We start from the raw sequence: 6,827 nt of genomic DNA on the forward strand, positions 1-6,827 counted from the left end.
TCTTCCAAAGCGTTTACAGAAAAACTACATCTTCCATCTTATTTGTGCTCACTCTCCTCCCCCTCCTCTCTCTCTTTATATCACTTATTCCAGGGGAGTTGGAAGCCATATTGTAGACAACTCTATACTGAAAACAACTGAGATACATAATCAGCTGTTTATCACGGTAACAAAATACCTGAGATTCATAATTTGAAAAATATTTTTGACTCACCATTTTAGGGAGGCAGTGCTAGGTCATCCGGGTCCACTGCTTTTATCTGTGGCAGGGAAGCAAATGATGGTGAGACAATATGATGAAGGAAAACTGTTCATCTAAGGTGGCCAAGAAACAGAAAAAGAGAGAGAATGGACCAAGGACTCACACCCTACTTCTTCCAACTAGAATCCACTTATGTCCCCAAAAGCTATGAAACCATCAATAGATGAGTCTACTCATGAGATTAGTGGTTTCATAATCCAATGCTCAAAAGACCCCACCTATGGACCCTGGATGCATCAGAGACAGGGCCTTCAGCATGAACCTTTGTAAGAAACTTGATATTCAAACCATGACAGGAAGCATCTGGAGGACATCCTGAAGGCAACTGACATCTTTGCATCCCAGTCAGTGAAGAATTGTGGACAGCTGACAACCACTCCCATCATTAGGCTTTAATGTGAATTTCTCTGCCCAGTTTCTAAGGACTTCATCTCTGACATCCATAATAGTGTTGTCAGTAAGAAGGCAGAATAAGATGTCTTATTTCTTATTTTCCCACAGAAATACAGATTTAACATTACCAGAATGTAATGTCTAGAATTGAGTTAAGAGTTTAAAGCACACCAGCCAGGCATAAAAATCACAGTTAGCCACACTGAAACAGGCAAGTATTCTTGCCTATTTCAACCCCTACCCAAAACCTCACACAGTTTCGAAACCAGAGAGTTTGCTGTGCTGGGGAGGGGATGAGACATTCAGGGGCAGGGGGCCAGCTCTGGCCTTGCCTCACATGATGTGGTGACAGAAAAGGTCCAAGCCAGATGCCCAGGAAAACCAGAGGCAGTGAGCATCTGCTGTGTCTTCAGAGAAGGCACAGAATAGAGGCTTATTCTCCAAGAGAGCAGGAGGGGATTGTGGCTGTGATGCTCCAGCCATTCATGAGGCTCCTAAAGGTGATAGTTCCTATCTCACTTCTTATATAGTGCTGCTTTCTGCCTCACCTCTTGTAGATCACTGAAAAAACTCTCCTAATAAGACCCCAGAGTGAACAGTGAACAATAGCTAATTGAATAATTGACTTTGACAGAAGGAGGAGGAGGAGGAAAGGGAGAGAAAATGGAAGAGAACAAGGAGGAGGAAGACAACGATGAAGAAGAAAAAGAAGAGGAAGAAGAATCTGGAGTAGCTAGGAACAAAGCCTCAGGATGGCTGACCTCTGAAGTTCTCTCCCAGTCAAAGGCAGGCCTTGCAGTCCTGAAAAGCAAGTTGCTTCTTCAGAGAGATGTTTGTAATAACATGATTTCAAGTAAAAAGCCAGATTAGCTTAAATCCTCCATGTGGCTGAACATCACCGTGAAGCCCTGCCTGGGATAACAGGCATGTATCACCATACCCAGCTTATGTGATGCGGTGCAGAAGGGCCTGGGGACCTTGTGGGCACAAACAGAATTAGAGAAACCATTAATGTTAAACTTGCAGGATTTTATCTTCAATGGAAGGGGATTTACGCCTGTTTTCCACCCAAAAGCCTGGAGTGGAGGCTGTTACTAGCCTGGCAATCTTTGCTATACCATAGAACCAGTCCTCACCTAGCCCCACAGAATCCTGAGCATTGTCTCTCAGTCTGTAGAACCCATTCTTATAAAAGAGGTCCCATGTACTTCTTCAAAGAGTTTATGATTACTCTTATTCCAAACCCTTCCTCCCTAGACTCATCCTGGACACCATTTCTCAGTCAATAGAACCCATTGTTGTGGAAGAGGTAACAGATTCTTTGCAAAAAACATGTACTTTGCAAAGCAGTTTCTTAAGCTTTGTTGTGATAATTGTCACAAGGAAATATTTACTCAATTTGTACTGTGCTTAAGTATGTTAAAAATAAACTGCTCAGGATCATACTCTAGAATCTTGAACTAGCACCAGCTAACTAAGTTGTGTTGAACTGAATTTTCTACTTGTCTCTCATGATTCACTTCCCTGCAAGCAGTAAAGCTTTCAATGGACAACCTCTCCCTCCACAATGCTGGGGACTGAATCCAGGGCTTCCTGTGTGCTAAGTAGGCAATCTCCCACCTGAGATACATCAAAGCCAGTTGTTTTTAACAAACTCTCAATCATTCAATTTTACCAATAAAGACTGGAGAGCCAGATTCTGGTGAAAGCCTATTAGCTTAGAGACAAAGAAAGCACCCCGCTGACCTTCCTCCTCAGCCAACAACCCAGAGGAAAAGAAAACCTCCTTCCTTCCTGACACTGTCTCAAAAACCCCTCAAATTCAGGGCCCCTCCCTTCTACTTCCTCTATGTCTCTCATTCTGTCTTCCTGACTTCCTCTTAGACTTTCTTTTGTTTTGTTCCTGTCAACCAGTTGCTTGCTTCACTTCTAGATCTATAGTTGATTTTATTTAATTCAATCAGAATGTTCTTGGATTAAAGGTATGTGCTAGAGCTGAGTCACAGCACAACTAGAAACAGTTATTTTTCCAGTAGACAACACAATCTTGGAGTTCACAGTGTAATCAAATATCCTGCAACAAATATCTGAAGCCCTGTTTCTTCAGATATGCACACATCAGTGCAAAGATGCTAGAAATTTTAAGAGCCACATAAACAAAACACAAAAGAGTAAGATGAATTTTCATTAACCCTCCACAAATGAAGAACTTTAAGCTCTCTGTCAAGAAATTCTAAGTGATGATGTTAATGAAGTCTGGTAAGTTATAAGAGAAAAGAACAAGATCAGAAAAACAATACATAAAATGTTGCAAAGACAAATAATTTAAAAGAACCAAGGAAATTCTAAAGCTAAATAGTGCAATAACTTGACCAAAAAACTTACCAGAAGGGGTCAACAACAAACTCGATCAAGCAGAAGAATTAGTGAGGCCAAAGAATGTTTATGTGAAAGAATCCCATCAAGATGAAAAGAATGAAAGAGGATACATATAATTTAAGGAAGTTATTAGACACCATTTTGCAAAATAATTATAACTGTTTTGGGTATCCAGGTGGAAAATGGAAAAACAATGGGTGAAAGGGTTTTTTTGTTTTGTTTTTGTTTAAGATTAGATTTGAGTTTATTGATTTTTGTTTTTGGAGTCAGGGTCTCTGTTTGGTCCTTGCTGTCCTGGAACTTTCTGTATAGAGCAGGCTGACCTTGAACTCACAGAGATCAGCCTGCCTGAAAAGATTTGTTTTCTTTAATTATTATTTTCTAATTGCATGTATAGTGTCGGTATGTGCATGTTGAGTACAGACATCTGAAAACACAGATATCCCAAAGGCATCAGATTCTGGCATTACAGGTGGTTGTGAGCCACCCGATGTGAATAATGGGAGCCTGAGTCCTCTGAAAGAACAGCATGTGTTCTTAACCACTGATCCATCTCTCCAGCACCAGAAAGAGCTATTCAAAAGGAAAGAATGCGATAGTATGTGCCTGGTCTTATTGTAGCTTGTTATGCCATTTTGGTTGATGTCTCTGGGATGCCTACACTTTTCTGAAGAGAGGCAAGCATTGGGGTAGGGTGTGAAGGGGGTGTTGGATAGAGAATGGAGGAGAAGGGCTGGGGAGCAGGAAGGGAGGAAAGGGAAACTGGTCAGGATGTAATATATGAGAGAAGAATAAAAATTTTAAAAAGAAAAACAGAAAAGAAAAAAGAAGAAAGAAAGAAAGAAAGAAAGAAAGAAAGAAAGAAAGAAAGAAAGAAAGAAAGAATAGCTGAAAAAAATTCCAACTTTAGGGGAAATTTGAATCTAATTAACAACACTGAAAAGATCCCAAATAGAATGAATCCTAAGTTTTTGCTAGATATAGTAACCCCACTATAAAAAATCAAAAATTGTGTCAAAAATCAAAGAAAAAGAGGCTAGGAAAGGAGGCTAATGTCTTTATTCTCAGCACCCAGGAGACAGGTGCAGTGGATCTCTCTGAGTTTGAGGCCAGCCTAGTCTACATAGTGAGTCTCAATATGAGTGTGCATGTGTGTGTGTTCAACATATAAACAAACAAGTTAATAAATGAAAATAAAAATAAAGGCTAAGGAAAAAATTTTGAGAATAACAAAAGAAACATGACCTGTTATGTATAGCAGAGCCTCCATGAGACTATTTGAGGATGTCTCAGCAAAAGTCCTGCAGTCCTGAAAGAAGGGGATGACATGTTCAAAGTGTTAAAAATAAGAAAATCGTCAGGGTGTTGAAATGGAAGTTTCCGGTTTCTTTGGAGACTCGGTTGTGTCATGTGATTATGTTTTCTGTTTTGGTTCCAAGTGTGGGATGTGGGAACGCCTCCTTACCCCCTTCGCTAAACAGCCCCCATGAAACATGATGTGTGTCAGCTGGAAACTACCTTGTGCAGGGGGCGTGGCTTTTGCAAGTTGGAAAACATCCTAGTGTGGACTTCAAGAAGGGATAAATAGAAGCCCACAGAGAGCGAAACAGCGCTTTTTGCATCGTCTCACTTACATAGTTTTGCCGTGTTTCTCAGAGAGAAACGCTCCAGAGAACTTTTCTTGCTGTTTTGCCACTTTGACGGACTTGTATTACTTGGGCAGAGTGTAGCCACTTTTGCTGAGTGGCGCCGCTGCCGCTGCCGCTGCCGCTGCCGCTGCCGCTGCCGCTGCCGCTGCCGCTGCCGCTGCCGCTGCCGCTGCCGCTGCCGCTGCCACTGCCGCGTGCTGCTTTGCTGTTCGGCTGGACTGATAGTATCCTGAGGACAAATGTTGGTATATACCCAAAAGACCGAAGGACCCTAACTAGCGGGTTAGGGTCAGGATGTATGTATGTGTGGATCAGGATGTAGCTCTCAGCTACTGCTGCAGTGCCTGCTGCCTGCCACCACGCTCCCCACCATGATGATAATGTGGGGACCTTTGACACTCTAAGCAAGCTCCCAATTAAATGTTTGCTCTTATAATGCAATTGCCTTGGTCACAGTGTCTCTTCACAGCAATAGAAAAGTGACTAAAACAAATGTAAATGGATTACACTCTCAAAAAAAAAAAAAGATAGAGGAAAAGAAAGACAGAAAGAGGCTGAATGAACTTAAAAAGTCTAACTATGTGCTATCTATAAGAGATATATACTTTTACACAATAGGCACATACCACCACCCCCTACAGAGTGACAGGCGTTAGAATGACTACTGTTGTTTTGCTAAATAGACATTATCAAACTGTCTTCTACACACTTCAGTTTATAGCATGAACTACATAAGACTCTCTGAAAAAAAAAATCTAATCCAACATAGGAATAATGATAGTTGATGGTTGCCTTGATTAGACTAGGAAGTACATGAGTGACATAGCACACTCTGGCATGTGCCTGGTGTGGCTCAGAACACTCTGATGTGTCTGTGAGGAAGTTTCAAGAGAGCATTAACTGAGAGGGCAAGGCTAAACACAGTCACAAACATACATGCACCCAAGACTCCTATCACATAAAATAAGCAAATGTTTAAAAAAAGAAAAACTATCCTGATTTTGAGAGAAAGAGAGAGAGAAAAAAAAACAAAAACAAAAAACGCTGCTGCTATATATTATAGGTCAGCCTAGTACTTGGACTCCACCTTCCCCAGCCTTGTGAGGGCTGGGACTATAGGCACATATCTCCACACCTGGCATTTATCAGCTGTTCTTCAGGGTAAGATCAAAGCTATATATTGTGGCTTAGTATTTTAGCCTTTGAAAAAATTATTTTTTATTTTATCTGCATTGGTGTTTTGCCTGCAGGTATATCTGTATTAGGGTATGGGATCCTCCAGAACTGGATTTGTGTGGTGAGCTGACATGTGGGTGCTGGGAATTGAACCTAGGTCCTCTGGAAGAGCAGGCAAATGCTCTTAATCTCTGAGCCATCTCACCAGCCCATATTTCAGGCTTCTTATGTATTAATTCAGGTAACTTTGAAAAAAGTTTTGGCTGAGTTATATCTATTCTGTACTAACACATTTGGGAATATGAATCTTTTGAAGACTCATTTATTATTTACGCATGTCCTAGTTTTCTTTCTGTTGCTGTTATTAAACTTTGTTTAAAAGTAACCTGGGGAGGAAAGGCTTACTTTGGCTTATACCTCCCGGTTACAATCCATCATTGAGAAAGTCAGGGCAGGAACATAAGGCAGGATCCACGAGGCGAGAATCATGAAGGAATGCTGCTCGCTGCCTCTCTGTGGCTGGATTAGCAGCTCACGAGCAGCTGGCTCTCTACAGGCCGGGTCCATCTTCTGAGGGATGGTGCTGCCCGGCATAGGCTGGACCCCCCCACATCAGCCATCAGTCAAGTCAGCCCTTCATAAAAACAGCTGCAGACCACTGATCTGGGCAAGCCCTCAGTCGTGGCTCTCCGAGACTAGACTGTGTCAGGTCGACCACTGAGGCCAACTAGAATAGTGTGTGCGTTTATATGTACGGGGTCCCCTGGAGGCCAAAAAAAGGCCGTAGGACCTGGAGTTGCAGTTTGAGCTATTCATTTGGGTTCCTGAAATCAAGCATGGGCCCTGTGGAGGAGCAGAATGCTCTCTTCATTGCTGAGCCATGTCTCCAGCCCTGAATTATAAACATTTACCTCTTAGAACGTTTTTCCTTTTTCAAATATCACTCTTCCTAAAAGGTAGCTGCTGAG

This window comes from Meriones unguiculatus, chromosome 4, assembly GCF_030254825.1.
Source record: "Meriones unguiculatus strain TT.TT164.6M chromosome 4, Bangor_MerUng_6.1, whole genome shotgun sequence".
NCBI classification, from domain to species: domain Eukaryota; kingdom Metazoa; phylum Chordata; class Mammalia; order Rodentia; family Muridae; genus Meriones; species Meriones unguiculatus.